This window comes from Mustela nigripes, chromosome 11 (genome assembly GCF_022355385.1).
Source record: "Mustela nigripes isolate SB6536 chromosome 11, MUSNIG.SB6536, whole genome shotgun sequence".
Taxonomy (NCBI): Eukaryota; Metazoa; Chordata; class Mammalia; order Carnivora; family Mustelidae; genus Mustela; species Mustela nigripes.
The window spans coordinates 30348229-30367625 of NC_081567.1; the positions used below are offsets into that span (position 1 = coordinate 30348229).

The following is a 19397-nucleotide window of genomic DNA, read 5'->3' on the forward strand; positions in this document are numbered from 1 at the left end:
CCCCGATTTCGGGGGAGACGCCACAGCGCAAGCTGCACTTCAAAGGTGGTGCTGGGGACCTTAATGTAATGGCTACCCCCCCACCCCCAGCCCAACCCAGTCCCTCGAAGAGTCCCCAGTTGACCTCGCTGGCCATGGGCCTGACCTGGACACACTTCAAAGCCATTTCAAGGAAGAGGGTGCAGCCAGCCAGAGTGCCGAGGGCCTGGAGCCATAAATCAGAGTGCCTGACTCTGGTTTGGCGAAGCGCATGCCATGCCCTTGAACGGGACACGCCGCCTTGGGGCTTCAGAGACATGCTGGTGAAATTCACACACGGACTGGGGACAGCCTCCTAGCAAAATCTTGGGGCCTTCGCTAACGTGCCCGAGTTGACAAAGGCAGGGCCCTGGGCAGGAGGGGAGGGGCCCGCGGGTCTCTTCCTGCCACAGGCTCTGCTTAGCTCTGGAGGCTCTGGTGGGTTTGGTACGGGAGGAACCAAAGCTCCTGCTTGCAGAGCTCCACATGCCCTTGGAGCAACTCTGGGTTCAGAGACGAGGACTGCCCATTTGCGAGGCCAGCGGCCTTCCAGGCACTAGGGAGTTGGGGAGCCCCACGCGTTGGAGACACTCGGAGCTGGGCAGGCTCGGCTCCCCATACAGAAACACCAGAACGCGTACCTAGCACTCTCCCCACCCAACCCCACTAGCTGGGAGTGTCATCACTAAGTTCTTGTCACTGCACTCTGCTGGGGGTATGGTGGGGGCACAGGGCTTGACACACTGGGAGTGTCCTTTAGGATGAAAGGAAGCCCATATGAACGAGCCCATCTTGGAGCCCCTTCCCTGCAGACCACGGCTTTCTGTCCTTTCTACTGCCTGCTTTCCTAAAGGGCCGTAACTTCTGATTTTATTCACTAAATACAGGAAAGCTTCCAGGGAACAAAAGCCCTGAGGATCTCAGGGGCTACGAGGACCGGACCGTGGTGGCTTCTGCCTCAGCCCCCACAAGCTGGGCAGGACCATGGTCAAGGTGCTCTGTGGAGCCTGACGCTTCTGCCCTGTAATTCAGAATTGGTGCCCAAGTGGGGTGGGGATGTGGTGGTGGGGGGACATGTCTTCCTCCTAGCTGACAGTGGGAGGGATCCCATACCCAGCCTGGGCTCTGGCACCACGCAAACTTGTGTTCTCTCCCTGATCTGCTCACGTACCAGCCGGTGGGGCAAGTCCCTGCGCTATCTGAAGCCCCCTTCACAGACCGATGGGCAAACATGGGCCTGGCTGGGTGGGGGGGGGGGGTGGCGACCTGTGGCTTCATCCCCCTCCCAGCTCAGGACAAGTGGGACCCCACACCTGTCCAATGTGGAGGGGCTATTTTGTATTAATGTTTGTGGGAAGTAATTTCTGTCTCAAGATTAGCTCTTTAAAAGCCAGGTCTTTATGGTTTTATTGTATTTTTTTAATTAAAAAATTTTTTTTCTTCTTTTTTTATTTTTGAGTATCATTGACACGCAACGTGACATTAGTTTCAGGTGTCCCACTTAGCGATTTGTCAAGTTTATACATTACCCTGTGTTCCCAAAGGTAGCTCCCATCTGTCCCAGGACAACACCATTAGTATGACCGACTCTGTTTTTCATGCTCCGCTTTTTATTCCCGTGACTTCCTCATTCCTTAACTGGAGGCCTGTATCTCCCTCACCCCCCCTCGCCTGGGCAAGCGGCGTCTTCATTTAATACCCTGAGCCAGGCCCTCTGAGTTTTGCAACATTAATGGCAAGGGGACGTGAGGCCTTGTGGGAGCGGGATGGGTATCTTTCGTGGAGGGCAGAACTCCTCTCCCCCAGCTACTGCGGACGCAGTGAGAACGTCCGTCCGCAGTGAGAACAGCAGGACTGACCAGCTGGAGTTCCCAAGAAGAGGCCTTACATGATGTACTGTTAGCGGAGGGGGAGGCTCGAATGAGCTACGGCAAACGTCGAGGCAAATCGGAATACCAGTCAGGAAGATTCCCAGAGGGCGATCAGCCGCAGCCCCAGAGCACCGGCTTTATGGCCGCTTACTTCTTAATCACTTCAAGTGGTAAACCCCCAAGTTTACAAGCTGTTAACTTGACTCGAAAATGAATCACGTCTTAACAAATCAAAATGTCAAGATGGCTTTTCCCCCTCCCCGAGCTGCTTATTTATCAGAGCAATGAACACAGGGGCCGCCAAGCGTGGTAACAGGGTTGGGACCAAGCCTTTTATGCCTCGGACAACGCCCTAGCCGGGACAGACGGATGGCGTGGCTGTCACCAAGGTGGTCACCCACCCCTTCTCGTCGGCCACAAGTCTTCTCCGTCAGGCTCTCCAGAGCCCTGGTTTACTGCTCTAAGACCTCCGGGGCCGGGCGTGTGTTTGAGCCAAGGAGAGGCTGAAAACCGTGGCCAGGAGACTAGCATGCCTTGGTTTGGGGAATGGATGAGGGCCACAGCACATACCTTTGGTTTGTGCTGAGAAATAAATAGGAAAAAAAAAAATCACCAACTTCCGATATCACCTGGTCCTGGGGTCTGGCTAAGAAGAGACAACTAAGCATGTCCCCCCCCTCTCTGGCTGCTGCCAACACCCCCCTTTCCTTGCTCCCCACTTTATACTCCTCTCCCTTCCCCCATGGCACTGGGAACCCGGAAAGTCTCCGTGATTTTTTTTTTTTTTTCTGGCCAGGTGCCCAGATTCTTCCTGTCATTTCAAGGGGCCCCTTCCCAAGGTGAGGTGGCAGCCACTGTGCTAGCTGGTCTGACAAGTCAGAGGGGCCAGGAGGGCTCTCAAAAGAACTCAGCAATGCCTGTGGCCTGTCCACCGGCTCTTGCTTCACCCCGGCGAGGCGGTTCTTAAGGAACCAGCTTTGGTGGAGGTGCCAACGGGCTTTCTGGCACGAGTCAAACACACACGGACTGCCAAGTATTTGTAAACACAGATGAGCCGAGATCATGGGACAAGGGCACAGACGGAGAGGCCTCCCTGAGATCTTCTCCAGCAGATAAAATTCTTGGCTCTCCCCGAGTGTGTGTCAAAACCAGCCTGTGAAATGTGTAACAAAGGTCATACCATTTTCACGCCATCGGAGTCCACGTCTAGAACTTTAGGCTATGGAAGGGACTGTGGACGGACCCCAGAGTGCACGACACCGATGTTCAAAGCACTGGTGTGTGTACCGGGGAGCTGGAGAGCCCACGTGCCCCGCGGTGGGGGAAAAGGGCCGAATGAATTAGAATATTTCTAGGTGTTGGAATCCTCTGCGGGGGCTTAAAAACGCTGGTGGGGGATTAAGCGCACAGGAAAACGCTTGCGGCAGTAAACGAGAAAAGATTAGAAGAAGCATGTCCCACGTGTCCTGGTTGTTGTAACAAAAAAAGAAAGAAAAGGAAAAAGTCAGGCTCTGCCACCCTCCTTGTGCAGAGTGGACCAGACTGCAGGGATCTGAGCTAAAGTCATAGGAAAACCAGGTGGGTTTTACAACGTGAGTTTTCATTTTAGTTTTTGTGCTTGTCCGAATTTTTTCAAGATTCCTACGATGGTTACTGTTTTGTACCAGAAACAGAAGGGAGAATGAAGACAGGGGCACGAGCTGGACAGGCTCAATCTCTCGGGTCCCTAACACACACCTAGGATCTGTTCTGGCCTCCAGAGCCCTCTCCCTGGGGCTCACAAAGAGCCTCCCCTAAGCTGGGCGCTCTGGCAGCAGCCCCCCCCAACCCCTGCTTTCCAGGAGTGTGGGTTTCACAGAGGGCAGTCCGGGGTCTTCCTGCTGCCCTCTGGCCCCATTCTGCCATTTATTCTGGGAAAATGAACTCATGAGTAACTCTCTGGCATGTGTCAAGCAAGAAATACCACAAAAAGGTCAGCCTTCTATTTTAGGCCCCTTGATAGAGGGAGCACTGGGCTGGGAGTCAGAACCCCAAGCCTGGGTCCAAGCGCTGCCCAAATGGCTTTGTGATCTTGGACAAGGCTCATCTCCTCTACGGGCCTCCATGTCTTGATGCGGAAAAAGAAGACAGTTAGTGAGGCTCTCTTGGCCTCAGTGGCCAATAGTTTTCTTTTTACCTACAAATCTGAATGTGATTTGAACCCTCTGACCTTTATGGGAGGGACACAGAGGAGAAATGCACCTTGAGGACACTTTGTATGCACCCCTTCTCTCAGAATACTTGCTAAAGCTTTCCCTGTGAGACCCAGGATGCTGTGTGGGGTCAGGGTCCAGAGCTGGCCAGCAGCAGCCCAGGGGTTTCACGCTATGTTTGTGGACCGTTCATTTTGGAACCCTCATTTGCACATTGGGAGATTTTTAATACCCAAATCTGGACTTCTGGCTTCTTAAAATATAAAAGGATCTGGCATCCCTGGGCTCCACTCCCACACATACAGCAGCTAGAGAGAGGGAGAGAGCAGAGTCCTTCCCCTTCCCACCCTGACTTTCCTGGTGCTCCCAGGTGTCCCCGCTGTCAATGTCTATGCTTAGATTCTTGGTCAAATCCCCACACTGAGGAAAATCCCCAACCCCAGAGGCCTTTCGTGCTCTCCTCCGCCTCAAACCCCACCGCCTAGAATCACCAGCAGGGCATTTCAAGACAGGGTCCCCTGCCTAATGGCAAGAACCACTTGCTTTCTGCCTCAGCTGGGCTGTTCCCTTGGTTTGGAATTCTCCTTTGCCTCTTCCGTCTCCATAAATCCCTTCCCCATTCTTGAAGGCTCATGCAGCTCAGGGCCAGCTTGGGCCAAGAATTTCTGCGCCAGGGCAGTGACTCCTTCTCACCTCTGTGCTCCAGCAGCCTGCCTGGCCACTGTGAGGAAGCTGGCCTTCCCACGGAGGGCGAAGGAAACTTCACCGCAAAGATGCATTAGTGGTCTGTACAACAGCTTTCCTTACTTGAACAGCTAACACCTGGGATCCTCTGGGGTTGAGAGGGGTCTGGACAGTGTTTCTGAAACTATGAGCTGTCTCCCAATACCTATACTCCCCTTTGTCTCGTTATAGGCCCTGGAAGCTAGGCATGGCCACGTGGCGAGCTAGTAGACAAGGACACAGAAGTGGCATGCTGGGTTGCCAGGAAGGCGTCTTAAAAGGAAAGGGGGTATGCATTCCTCCATTATGCTTCCTGAAACATGGATGTGATGGCTGGAACTCCAGCAGCTATCTTGGACCACAGGAGTCACGTATTAGGGATGGCAGAGCATGGAGCAGATAGAGGCTTGGGTCCCTCATGCTTTGTGGAGCACCTGACGACCTTCATCCAGGCTTCCTCTACTTGGAGAGGGAAATGAACATCTCTTTCGGGTTTTTCTTTACTGTATAGTTGAACTTGGTCTTAATGGACAGTTGCAAAAAAAGCTTTGGTAAAGTAGGAATGTGAGCTGAGCTCTGTGGGGACAGGGACTGGCAGGTCTCCACGGCTGGTGTAAGGAAAGTTGCCCTGCACTTTCTGGGGGAATTCTGCAGGGGTGGAGTGCAGAGAAAGAAGGAAAGGGGCAACGGAGATGGGGGAGACGGCATTCCTCACCCCCCGCCCCCAAATCGTTAGGAAATGCTCCTTCAACTCTTTCCTTGTGTGGTGTAAGTGGACTTTTTAGGGGGAAACCAGGGAATGGACTGAGTTTCCGTCCACCAGGCCATACAGAGATGACGCACAAGGGCCAAGACCCCAAAATGGTGGGGCCTGCGAGAAACCAGAGGGTGGGAAGGCTTGCCTGTGTGTGGCAGAACTGGGGGGTTTGACCCAAAGGTTTCTTAAGTCTCTGAGGGGCGGGGAGGCCCAGCTGACATCTGTCCTCTGCCCAGAGCTTGTGCTGTGTGGCACATTGGAATTCCTCTGAGGACATCGGTTCCAGGAAGGATCTGATTTTACTTCGCAAACCCACCATGCCACGGGTACCGAGTACTGACAGCCACCAAAACACGAACGAAATGACGAGAGTCCAACAACGAAATGCGGCTGGAAACTGAAAATTCACAGAACAGTCCCCAGCGACGGGAAGCAGACATCACTGTTTGGTTCTGTGCTTCCTGGGAGCGAAGACCTCAAGGAAAACTGTCCTGAGTGACCTCGTTCTCATGACATGCTGTCCCTACACCCTCCTGGAAGACACAGCTGTACACCCGGAGATGGGGCCCTAATCTGGAAACAAGGCCATCTCTCTGCGCTCTGCAAATGCTTTTTTCTGGGCAGCGAAACTCTCATTTATACACGAGCTAAAAATGGAACTGTCTTGGCTCCAGGGTGCCCTACCGGCGATGGGCTTCTCCTGGTTTTTCCAGAACCCTCTACAGATCCACCCTCTGAACATTACAGAGACAGCAAGCAGGTACCAGGAAGGCTGAGCCCCCTGGGCTGAAGAGCTGAGCACCACAGGGCTGGTAAGGTCGGCGAACGAGGTGAGGCCCCGAGCGAAGGGAGGGCGGCCCTCCCAGTCCGCCGTCTGCTTTCCCTTATTTGGTTCAGACGCAGGCACTCAGAAACAGTTCCCTTCTGTCAGGAAAATAAACATGGCCCATGGACATTCGGCCTCTGTGTCAGGTGGACGGAAGACACCGGTCAAGAGCCTGGAGCAGGCAGGTCGGCCGCTGCCTGAGAGCAAGGGCCTGCATGTGGCCACAGTTTCCTGTTCTTCCTGAGAAGCTGGATATCCGGATTGTATGGAAACTGCCTGATTTTTAAAACTGCTGGCCACTTAATTCACATTCTACTTTCTGCCCGAGAGGCAGGGCACCCCAGGCCAGCCAACCCCAGCGTGTCTCCCGTCTGCATGGGCCATGAGTGCACGGCCTCTGCTGCGGGCGGACGGCGGGCTGTCGGCGTCCAGGCCTCGGGGCCCAGCAAGGGACGCATGGCCTCGGCGTCTCAAGTATGGGGCTCTGAGCTGCCTCGGTCTCCTGTGGCTGTTCTTCCGGGGAGCCAGGGTTTTAAGAGCGCTCTTTCAGGCCAAAGCTCTAAGATGTCAAGGTGAGAGCCGCCTCTCTTAGCAAAAGCCCACATTCATCTGGGTTCCTGCCACACTGAAAAGCCGGGACAAAGCCCGCTGAGGGCTGCTGAGGCAGGAGAAAGAACCTGGGCCTCTTCCGCGGTCTCTAGTGTCAGTGTGGCCTGTAGGGCAAAGGTGCCCTGCCCGAGCTTGCCTTGTGTTGGCAAACTCACAGCGCCTACTGCCACTCAGGTTTTCCCGATGCCGTGCTCCGGCTTCCTCACCACCCCTGCGCTGCTGGGAAGCAGAAATCAATATGCCTCGTGACCTCAGGCACGGAACCCAAGACGGCAGGAGCGGCCTCGGCCTAATGCCTTCCCTCGATGGCTCCTTCCCCGGCTCTGCCCTTTCCCCTCCCAGGGCCGTCAGCCAGGTCCCAGGGTGGGAGAAGGGTCAGTGGGGCTGAGTTTGGAGCTTCAGCCTGCAGAAACCGGGACAGACTGCAGTCTCCAGGGCCCACAGGTCACCTGGAGCTCCCGCATCCACGCTCTGGACTCAAGAGTCTGACTCTGAAGCCAGCCCCCCCAAGCAAAAGCACCACGATGCCCATGGGTTCTAGGGGCCAGAGGCCATGGCGTCGGAGGCCACACCGGAAACGCCGAATTACCCACCAACTCTTCAAAGAGCATGTGCGCAGGGGGCTAAGAGGGCAGGCTTCAGGTTCGAGCCCCACACCAGGCCAGGCCTGGGTGCTCATCCAGGCCTCCCCTGAGGAATTCACACAAAAATCTACCAACACGGGTGCAGGACCCCTGGGGGTGGTCCCCCACAGTCCATTCCCCTCCTGCTAGGACTCTGAGGTTCTGGTGAACCAGAAGGTGGAAGGCTCTGGAACCTGCACAGAGACCTTTCCAGTTTCCCTTTCTGGGGAGCCACATAGGAGGTGGTGTTTTCAGGGGGTGTGCACAAAACTCCGGGCCTCAGTGGCCATCTACAGGCTTCCCCCCAAGGGGCTGCTGGAAGCCATTTCTGATTTTCTTCATGTGCACGTCTTGTCTCAGCCGGTGCCGGGGATGGGGGTGCAAATCAGGCACTTGGGAAAGGGGGCGTTTCTAACGCCTCCCTTGGCCAGGCCTGGGCAACCTCCCCCCATCTACCTACCCCTAGATCATGGACGGGCTGCACCTCAAAATGCTTAAAGGCTTTTATTTCAGGTAGCTTTTAAAGGGAAAACACACCCAACATACAAAATAGCTGAAAACTTGCAGCATCTCTTAGCCTAAAGCTCTTAATCCATGGACAAATCCTCTTGGATTTTAAGGACTATACTTGAAAACCTGCAGAAGAGAAAAAATGGTCTTTCAGTATCTTGCTTTCCTCTGGGGCCATCTCTGTCCCAGCTTTGCCCCTCCAATGTGCCTGCTCCAGGGTGAGGCCTGCCCGAGAGGGGCTGCTACCTGTGGGAGTGCCAAGGCCTCTGGGTCCCTCTGGCAGCCAGGATGCAGCGGGGTGGCGTGGACAGCAGCACGGCACCCACCTGCTGCCCTGATCACGGGTCCCTCTCCAGGCCACGGAGGCTCAGCAGCAGGTGGGGGTCACGGTGGACTAGGTCTCCGAGGATCACTTCTGGTGGCATCGCCTAGCTCTGCTGGGACCTGGGTGTCATTCCCGAGGCCCAGGCCCCTGCCTTGCCCAGCCCCTGCCCTTTCCGGGGGCATTACCGTCTGTACATTAGTAAGCACAGAGCTCCACAACAGTCTCTCAGCAAAGGCACTAGAAAGCTCAGCAGTGGCCATCTTGGCTGCCCCTTTGCTGAGGCAGGAAACAAGGCTGAAAGAGCAGCGAGAGGGAGACAGCTGTTAGGGCAGAGGGGTCACTGACCCCAGACTCCTGTGGTCCTAGCACCCAAGGGGGCAGAATCTGGGACCACTGGCCCGGAGCAGGCTGGGGTGGGTGAGCTACAGTCTTGCCTGCAAAGGACACCCCACCCCCCCAACACTCCCCACCCAGAGGTTCTTGCCAGCTTTTGGATCTCTTGGTCCTTTCTGGTGAGTTTCTCACCAGAAACTCCGTGCCCACCTTATGTGTTCTTCAAAGTGGCAGTGTGCAAAGGGGCCAGGGTATCAGTTCTGATCTTTGGCAGAAGGCATATGCTGTAGGCGCACACTTAACATGCTCCTGGAGCAGAGCCGTGCACCTGTGGTTGCCAGGTCTTGGGCTCTACAGAGTGGGGGTGGTTAACCTTTTTTTTTAAGATTTTATTTATTTATTTGACAGAGAGAGAGAGAGAGAGAGAGAGAGAGAGAGCGCATACAAGCAAGGGGAGTAACAGGCAGAGGGAGAGGGAGAAACAGGCTCCCTGCTAAGCAGGGAGCCAGATGTGGGGCTTGATCCCAGGACCCTGGGACCATGACCCAAGTTGAAGGCGGATGCTTAACTGACTGAGCCACCCAGGCACCCCTGGGGATGGTTAGCTTCTGCAGCTGGGCCACGTCTCCGAAGCCTCTCCTACTGTGTGTTTTAACAGACTGGGGGCAGGCCAGACCAACAGATGATGACATTCTATGACACATCCTCTACAAAAAGAACTGGAGATACTATCTGGAACTACGTGAGTCAGATAGAATCAGGGAGTGTGTGCAGAGCCGCAAAAAGATCGTGATGAATGCTAGCCCAGAACAAGTTTCAAAAGCCCTAGCTGAGGTCCTCCAGGAGATAGGACTCTGTCACCTTCTGTCACAGCAGCCCGGCGGAACAAGGCAATCAGGCAGCTGTAAGCCCGGCTCTGCCACTTCTAAGGGAGGAGCCTTGAGAAGGGTACATGAGTAGCTCTGGGCCTGTAGTTCCCACCCTCTCTGGGCACAGGCGACCAGGGTGAAGAAAGTGCGTGGGGGTGGTCGGGGGGACGGTCAGGCCCCCCATGTGGGCACATGACCACAAGGGACCCATTCACGCTGCAAGCCGGTGTATGCCCATGTGTCAAGGGGGTGACCACGGCTCCCTTCACACGGCAGTGAGGCCTGAGGGAGGTGCAGAGTGGAAGCTTCGGTTAGCCAGCTGTTTTAATTATTTAACCGGCACGTGTGGTCCCTGGCACTTGGGTCCAATGAGGCAAGAACTGGGGATTTTCATTTTTATGTGTCTCTACACATTTGGGTATGTGGGAGAAGAAACCGCTAAACGCAAAGCAAGATTCTTTCTAGTGTGAGCGCTTTTGTGCGAAGGTCTTAGGAGTTCATAGAGACGAATGGCGAAATTTAAGGGATTTACATGCAAACAGTATAGGAGGAGGGGGCCTGGGCGTCTCACTCACGGCGGAGTCTAACCCTTGATCTCAAGAGTTGTGAGTTTAAGCTCTGCCCTGGGGCTCCAAGCTGGGTGTGGAGCCTACTTCGAAACAAAACAAAACAAAATAAAACAAAACAACAGTATCTGAGAAGGCGGTGCTTTTGTTACCTGTTACAATCAGCTCAAGAATGTGTTTTATGAGTTTCTTGGCTAGGGGGTTGAATGTACTGCGTGGAACACAAATGAAAGCGTTCTTCTTAAAGACGTGCACTGGGACAGACCCATGGAGGAAGGGGGAGGTGACAGCCAGCTGTGCATTCAAACAAGTCGCTCTCCCTAGGTCTTCCATGCTCAGGCCCCAATGCGTCCTGTGTGTGTCTATGTGCACCTCCATGTGTGCACACACACGAGTGCTCCCCTCTCCAGTTTAGTCTGGTGTTTTCATTTCCAGAAGGCATCGCTTCAACGAATTGCTTGGAAATGATGCTGGCACTGAAGGAGGTGTGTGTCTTCTTGATGGAAAGCCCCCGACGAGGGGGTTTGTGAGGCCTTGGAGAGGCTTCTCAGATGGGCCCCAGTGCCCTCTGTGTTCCCTTTGTGCTTTCTTGCAAATGCTAAGCTAATGTGTTCGACGCTGAAATCACCCGGCTGTTCTACGTTTGTAGTTTTCACTTATTATGTTTTTTTAGTATTATTAATATTTCATCATAAAAGTATTGATTTCCTTTAACTAAGAGACTTTAAAGTTTGCTGCATCCTTAAGCATGATTTTATTATATCTTGGGGCCAAATGTTTTTTCCTCCCCCCACCCCAAAGGAATGCTTTTCCTTTTATATAATGTGCGTCAGGAAGAAAAAAGGCATTGATTCACAGAATTCTGCCTTATAGGCAACTTTTAAGGAACAGATCTAGGAGGAAGACTGGACAGACCTCTCCTAAACGTGCCCACGGGATCACTCTGTTAAGCTTTTTCCTCTTTTAGGGGTAAGAGCCAGAGCACAAAATTTGTATCAAAATATGAGACAGCTCAAAAAAAAAAAAAAAAAAAAGAGACAGCTCTAAGAGAACCCAGTATGGGACAATTAAGACAACTTCAGACACGACCTCAAAGCTTAAAACTCCTTGCAAGCGCCCTGGGATGCATCAAAGCCTCGGTTTTCACACTGTTTTCCCTCTGCTTCCCTTTCAGAAAGCCTATAGAAAGCAAGAAGAAATACTGCCGGGTTGGGGCTGCCTCAAAGAGGCTCTGCTTTCCTCCCCATCCAGAGCACCGGGGTCAGAGGCTGGCCGCAGGGACCGGCAAAGGGCGCCCAGTTTTGCAGAACCTGTCCAGGAAGCAGGCCCAGGGCAGTAACTGGCAGGCCAAATGGAGTGCTCCGAAATGTTTAAATATTGAACATCCTTTTTCTTCTCCTTCCTCCACATTTATTATTAACTTGGACCCACATCACGATGTATGTTGACTTCATTTCTTCCCAAGAATCCATGACCCAGTGGACAAAGCTCGGGGCTGGCGAGTGGGGGCAGGGCTGAGATTTGGGTTTTTTTCTTTCATACCCTCGCTGGAAATCCTTTACGGTCAGCTTGTTTTTAGAGCCATGAATTCCTGGAAACGTCTCAGCCTTTCAATGACCCCCGGCGCCCGAATGCAGATGATTAGTGCCCCAAATATTGACAGACCGGACTTTTTTCCCCTTCCCAACAAGCGAGCGGTGTCGGCGGGAGGCCGCATGGGGAGATGCTGTGGCCACCGGACCGGGTAGGCTGTGCAAACGTCATGCAGACAGGCGCTCCATTGTTCTCTCGTGGTCCCTCAGCCTTGCCCAGGTCGCAACAGTGCCCGCGGTGCCAATGTCAGAAGTGCCCTTTTTTTTTTTTTTAAACAAAAAGACCCAAAAAACCCCAAGAACTCTGTCTACAGCTACCAGATGTCCTCTGCTCAGTCCTGACACACAGGAGGAGGCTGGGGGTGACCCTGCTCTGACACACGAGGCACACTGGATGTCAGCAGCCTGGGCGAGCAGCCAGCGAACTCAGAGCCGGGCCCGGCGTCACTCCTTGTGAAGAGGAACCTTTGGGTTTGGAAACATAAACCTCAAGCCTTTCCAACACACAAGGCAGCACCGTTTCTTGGGAACAAGAAAGGGGGGTGGCCAGGGTGAAGCATCTATCATGCCCAGGAAGGAAGCGGCCATCCTCCTGCCCAGAGGACACCTTTCTCTGGCCCTGCCAGCAGGGTAAGCTGGTGGTAAGCATTCTTTTTTTTTTTTTTTTTCCCTGGGCTTTTATCTGTTCAAGGGAAATTGTCCCAAATGACCAGCCTCAGGCTTCCACTTTCTTTTAAAAGACCGTACTACATTGGAGATCGATGTTTTCCCCTGAAATGCTGGCTAAATTTATCTTTCCCTGCAACTACTCTCTGGTCTCTGCAGTAGGCTGGCAGGCCACGTGGGCCTGGCCTTGCTGAGGGAACTGTCTGTCTTGTACAACACTCGCTCTTCGCCGCCGGGAGGGCACAAGCATGGAGCCCCAGCCGGTCCTTTTGTTCGCCGAGCATACCGAATTCCCAGTTCTCCCCAGATTCCTCTGCCGCCTCATTCTCTAAAGTCGCGAGCTCTTTACCTGGTCCCAGCTCTCACCACCTGCCCTGAAAAGCCAGTGGGGTGGCTGGCTTGGACCGGCTCTTAAGAACCCCCTCCCTGGCTGTCCCCCGTCCCCCCCGCCCCCCACCAAAGTGGCTGAGGGCTCACTATTTGATTGTCTTTCGAAGTAGTGGGATGATGTAGCTGCTGTGGGCTTCACGGACTGAACTAAAGCAGAGAACTTACTTCTGTCTCCTGCTCTGGCTTGGCAAGCCGCCCTGTGAGTGAAATTTCACTGATTGATTTAATGCCCGATGCCCAGAAAGCCCAGGATTTCTGAAATCTTTATTCGTATATGCAGCTGCAAGAGAACATGCCCTAAACAGACACTTGGAGCTACGGCTTCTGTGGTGCTGTTAACCCGTGGACTCTCTCTTCGGCAGGAATAAGAGATAAAATAAAAATGAACCCGGGGATAAAGAAAGCACGTGCCCCTGCTGGCGGGCCCGTGGGGAGGAATTCTGCCTTGAAGCGCCAAGCAGGCTGGTGTTTCTGGAGGGCCCCACTGAATCAGAGGGCGGGGTGCAGGTGTGGTCAGTCGGATATCCCCCACCCCGCTCTACTTTCTGGAAAGCAACCTGGCAAGATGCTATCAAGAGCCTTAGATACGGGCATTCTTGCTGATCCCGAGAAGTGGTTTCCAAAGAAATAACGGGAACCATGGACCAAGACTTCTGTGCAAAGGTGCTCACCACAGGCGAGGCATACAACGCAGTAGGAACTGGGTAAGAAGGCAACAGAAGTGGCCTGGCAAAGCAAATTTCAGTGAAACTCCAGACTGTTAAGAGTTGAACAGTGTTTCCCCCCAAATTCTAATGTGGAAGTAACCCCCTAGTACCTCAGAACATCACTTCACTTGGGAACAAGGTCGTTCTGTGGACGGAAGCCGTGGAAATGAGGTCATGGGGGTGGGGGCCAGAATCCAGTGTCAGCGGTGTCCTTATCTGAAGGGGAAATGCAGACACCAAGGCGTGCGGTGACACGGGGGTGGGTGGTGGTGGTGGTCCATGGGAAGATGAAGGCACAGATTGGGGTCATGTTTGGACAAGCCAAGGAATCAGAGGACTGCCGGCAAACCACCCGACGCTAGGAGAGAGGCACGGCTCCTCCAGACCTCCTTCAGAAAGAGTCAACCCTGCCGACACCAGATTCCAAAACAGTGAGACAATACATCCCTGTTGTCCAGGCCACTATGTCCCCAGCACTTAGTGATGGCAGCTGTGAGAAGCCAATACTCAGACCAAGGATGTCCACTGCAGTGCAGTCGGGGACACTGAAAACCTAGAAATGGAACAGATGCTCGGCCCAAGACATCCATGCACACACACACTATGGAATACCACACAGCCCCGAAAAGGAATGAGTGAAACCTGTACTCCTTAACACAGGAGGATTTTTACTCACAGTGGTGTCTGAAAATCAGGCTGCAGAAGGATATTCAGAATTCGAATTCTGTGTAGGTTAAAAGCGGGGGAGCACAGCCCAAACCATGAGACAATTACAGATCCATGACCTCTTCTCCTAAACCTTTGAGGCTACACATGCCTTAGAATTAGTCTTTAGGGATGCCTGGGTGGCTCAGTGGGTTAAGCAGCTGCCTTCGGCTCAGGTCATGATCCCAGCGTCCTGGGATCGAGTCCCACATTGGGCTCCTTGCTCAGCAGGGAGCCTGCTTCTCTCTCTGCCTCTGCCTGCCATTCTGTCTGCCTGTGCTTGCGCGCTCTCCCTCTCTCTCTCTGACAAATAAATAAATAAAATCTTAAAAAAAAAAAAAGAATTTAGTCTTTAAGGCTGAGGCCCTGTGGCGCGCACACACATGCATATTAAGGCACACCCTCAGCTGGTCTCTGGCAGCTAAAACCCAAAATATTGCATTTCTGCAGGACGACAACGATGACAACAACCCACATATACTCACAATAAATGGCATCTACAGCTCTTACAAATGGCCTACAAACAGCGCAGGGCAGGGTCTGCCGCCAAGTGAGTTACGAAAAATCTTTTCATTTTCAGTGCTGCTTGGACTTCGGAATTGTGGAGAAGGGGGCTGTGGCCCCTTCCTGTCTGCTGGTTGTGGGCACGTGGAGAGAATGGAATGGCACATAAAAGGATCTGGAAGGAGAGAAGCCAAACCATCGAATGTCTGGGGAAGTGAGAGAATACGAAAGAGTACTCCTCTGAGGGGACTTAAGTCCCATTTGTGATTTTTTTTTAACTTTTACTTTTTTTTTTTTTTAAAGATTGTATTTATTTATTTGATGGACAGAGTCACAAGTAGGCAGAGAGCCAGGCAGAGAGAGAGAGAGAGAGAGGAGGAAGCAGGCTCCCTGCTGAGCAGAGACCCAATGCGGGGCTCAATCCCAGGACCCTGAGATCATGACCTGAGCCCAAGGCAGAGGCTTTAAACCACTGAGCCACCCACGCGCTCCTTAACTTTTACTTTTTAAAATGAAGAATCAACTCATGTATTTCTTCAGTGATTAAAAAAATTAGGGAAAAGAGAGAAGACACAGATGAGAAGAAAGCAGAAATATTAACAATGCTTTTCTCTGGGGTGGGAAGACTGTAGCACTTTTTTTTTTCTGGTACCTTTCCAGTTTCTATTGATAAGCTTCTACATTTGGGCACGAGAGCGCAAGGAGGAAGAGAGTGGGCCCGTGGTGATGGCGGGACAGCTGACTGGTGACCGGTCCTGTCCCTCCCTGTCATCAGCTCATCCCCCAGGGCCCTGGTCACCTCACAGGGCGGCTCTTGGACTGGCTGCCACAGCCACGCCGGGCTGCTCCTGCTCCCAGACTCCAGCCTCCATCACCATGAGATATGGCCCTTTCCCGGGACGCTGCTCACACTGGCCACGTTGATTCATCATCTCTCTTACTCTCTCTGTCCTTTATTTTTCTGCCCTCATTGGCCTTTGATTGCTTTTCGGGAGTTTATCATATTGAACTTTTATCCCTTTCCAGGAAACCCTATTCTTTTTTTCTTCCCTTTCACAATTAATAAATAATCGTGAGAGCACTTCTTTGGACAGAGCACATCCTGCCTCCTGAACAGAACGGCTGGAGTGTTTCTTTTGGGCTCCTCTGGGCCTGTGAAGGGCACATCACCTGTCACAGAGAAAGAGCATTTCGGTCTGTCGCCGTGCTGTGGGGGAGGGTGCCAGTGGTGTTCTCAGTGTGGGAGCCGCTCCAGCCCTCCAGGACCAGGACTGCTGTACTTTCCCAGCTATCCCAGGGAGGGGCCAGGCAGGACTGGCTGGTGCTGGCTGGGGTACTGAGCGCTGGGGTATGGACAGGGAAACACAGGGACAGGATAAGAGTTACAGTGTGAGCTTTGGAGACAGACAGATGGGTTCAAACCCCAGCCTCCTGCTGCTGGCCTGTGTTGCCGTGAGCTTCCATTTCCTGGGATACAATAGGGAGACAGTAATCCCTACCTCACGCACTATCACGCCTAGTGCTGGGACCGATCCGTAGCAATGGGCCGATAAAACAGCAGCAGGCACTGCTAAGCGGTAGCTCGAGCCACGGCTCTGAGCCTTTCTCTTCACACAACCTCATCAGTTTCTACCATGCAAGAAGAGGAGCGCAACTGGCCTTAATCATCTCTAAGAAGGAACATGGAGCCTTTGGGATCACATTTTTTTTTTTTTTTTAAATCCCTGGAGTGAGCTGGACAGAGCGGCCGGCACATCACCTAAACTCCTGGTGCCAAGAGGGGACTCCCGGAGCGACAAACAGGTGTTGTTCACCTGTTTCCCGTCTCAACTCCACAACACAAATCGCTTGCCCTCTTCAGAGGTTTTCATTCAACAAATGCTCAGAGCAGCGATTTTCAATACCAACTTTCTTTCCCAGAAGCCTTGCTTCTGAGGTCAGACCACAAGTAACAGAGACTTCTGGAAAGGTATGAAATGCAAACTTATCTCATAATTTACAGGAAAGGAAAGCGAACAGGAGACTATTTTACCAGTAAGAACAGAGCCTTTTCTTCAAAGTCAGAAAATAAATGGAAAAAAAGGCACATTTTAGGGAAGAGGAGGGGTGCCAGGTAAGTCTGCATTGCATCAAGGTTTCCAGATTATTCCTGTGTTGCGGGTTCCAACTTTTTTTTTTCTCCCACATCTGGACGGCTTTAAGGAAAATGCTGCACGAACTGGACTACTTTATGATCGAAATAAGATACAAATGAGATAATCTGGTCTTTAGAAAAAGATGACAGCTTTGTGACAGTCTGACTAGTTTAGAACTGTTTTTAAACACAGAACAGCTTTTGGGGCACCTCAGTGGCTCGGCTGGTTGCACATCTGTGTTTGTTTTAGGCCACGATTTTGGGGTCCTGGGATTGAGCCCCACACTGGGATCCCTGCTAGGCAGGTAGTCTGTTTCTCCCTCTCTCTCTCCCTGCTCATGCTCTCTCTCAAATAAATAAAACCTTAAAAACAAACAAACAAATACCCAACAGCTTTCTCAAGATACACGTCACATCCAATATAATCTATGCATTTAAAAGGGTACAATCTGATGGTTTTTAGTCTATTCACAGAACTGTGCATCCATCACAACAATCAATTTTAGAGCACTTTTGACCCCCTTCTAACTAGTTGTGATTTTAACTTGCAGTGGGGGCTACAAACACATTTATCCCCAGTTACACTAATGAGTCCAGAACCTGGTCTTTTAAACCTCCCACTCCCAGGCGTGCCTGGGTGGCTCAGTGGGTTAAAGCCTCTGCCGTCGGCTCAGGTCATGATCCCAGACTCTTGGGATCTAGCCCTGCATCCGCCTCTCTGCTCAGCAGGGAGCCTGCTTCCTCCTCTCCCTCTGCCTGCTTCTCTGCCTACTTGTGATCTCTGTTAAATAAATAAAATCTTAAAAAAAAAAAAAACCCCAACCTCCCACTCCAGACTCTACCATTTGTTCTCTTGCACATGGCATAAAACACTTTGTTTTTCATGTCCGGCCTGAGCTGGAACTTCTATTCCAAAAGAATTCATCAGAAACACATCCTGGGTCAAATTCTTCCTTTCACGCTCTTTACTCACACGGGAAGAGACCTGGGTCATTGCTGGGAATGCTGGGCTGAACCCCTTCCTAGGAAACAGGACTGGGCTCTGTGCCCCACTTAGCCGGCCAGGGAGGAAAGTGACAACAAAGGAGAATTTTGTGTACAGACTGGTGGCAGGTTATCACCTGGAGAGCGATGTTTTCATTCCTTGGGGATCTGGGCAGCCTGTGGGCCCAGGCATCGAAGTCCATCTGTGTGCTCTCCTGTCTGGGATGGATTCCTGCCCAGCCTGGCTCCTTTCACTTCCTCCTAGGCCAACAACCCTTCCTCAAGACATGCTTTCCCAGACTTCTTGTCTAGGTCAGATCCCTTTGTGGCATACGTCCCAGCTCTCAGCTGGTTTCTTCAAGGCCCTGATCATGGCTGACATCTATGGCATCCACAGGACCTGGGAGCTACAAAGGGACTAGTGTGTTCAGCATACACCCAGAGTCCCCAGAGAACAATGTCAAACACATAAAGTGGGTACTGAAGATCTACTGGTTCCATCCATCAATCTCTCTCTCTCTTCCTCTGTATCTACCTACCCATTCAACAACCATCCACCTCCCTACCCACCCATCCAGTACTTTCCAAGAACCATCTTTATGGCACACATCCCAGTGCCGCTCCGACGAGAGCTGGGCATTTGGCAGAAAACAAAAGAGAGCCTCTGCTCTCTTGCAGCTTGAAGTTCAATGATGGGCTGAGGAAGGATAGGGCGTGGGGTGAGCTGACAATGAAGAAATGCAGAACGTTGGGAGGAAAGGAGTGCTATGAAGAGAATTGAGCAGGACAGCGGCATCTGGGGTGCCGGGAAGGCGGGGGGCAGGGCTGTGAGTTATGTGATGGTCAGAAAGAGCCTCGAGATGGAGAGCTCTGCTGAACAACCGTAAGGCAGTGAAGAGAGAGCCACACGGGAACCTGGGATGAGAACGCTCAGTGCAGGGACTGGAAGGCGGGCAGGCTCAGCGGAGGGGGGCTCCTGTGGCTGCTCTGGAGTTGGCCAAGGGGGCAGTGGGAAGATGTGAGGTCCTGAGGATCTAGACTGTGTGGGATCTTCGGGGCCACCATAAGGAATTGGGCTTTCATTCTGAATGAAAAGGGACCCAGTGATGGATTTAAGCAGAAGACACGCATAATCTGACTTATACCTGAAAAGGACTTTTTAGCTACGGCACTGGGAGCAGACTGACTCTTCAGAGGCCTGGGTGTGTGGGTTTGGGGATGGAGAGGTGGGCGGAGTTTGGCAGGTGATCAGGACAATTCTGAAGGCCAAGGTCAGGAGTCAGAAACAACATCCTGCAGACCAAATCCCAAATCCAGCCGTGGGCCTGTTTCTCTAAGTGACGTTTTACTGGATGGGGTCACGCCTGCTCATTTACATATTATCAGGGGCTGTTTGGCTGCACTGGTAGAGACAGTGAGACTGTGACAAGCAGCATAAGGCCAGTGAAGCCTGAAATATTGACAACCGGGACCTTTTAGAAAAGTGAGCCAAT

General features: G+C 52.5%; 1 protein-coding gene across 9 annotated transcripts in view; it reads right to left on the reverse strand.

Annotated features, from left to right (window-relative positions):
• CLEC16A (C-type lectin domain containing 16A) overlaps window positions 1-19397 on the reverse strand; it is a 215145-nt gene that overhangs the window by 22595 nt on the left and 173153 nt on the right. The window lies entirely within an intron of this gene.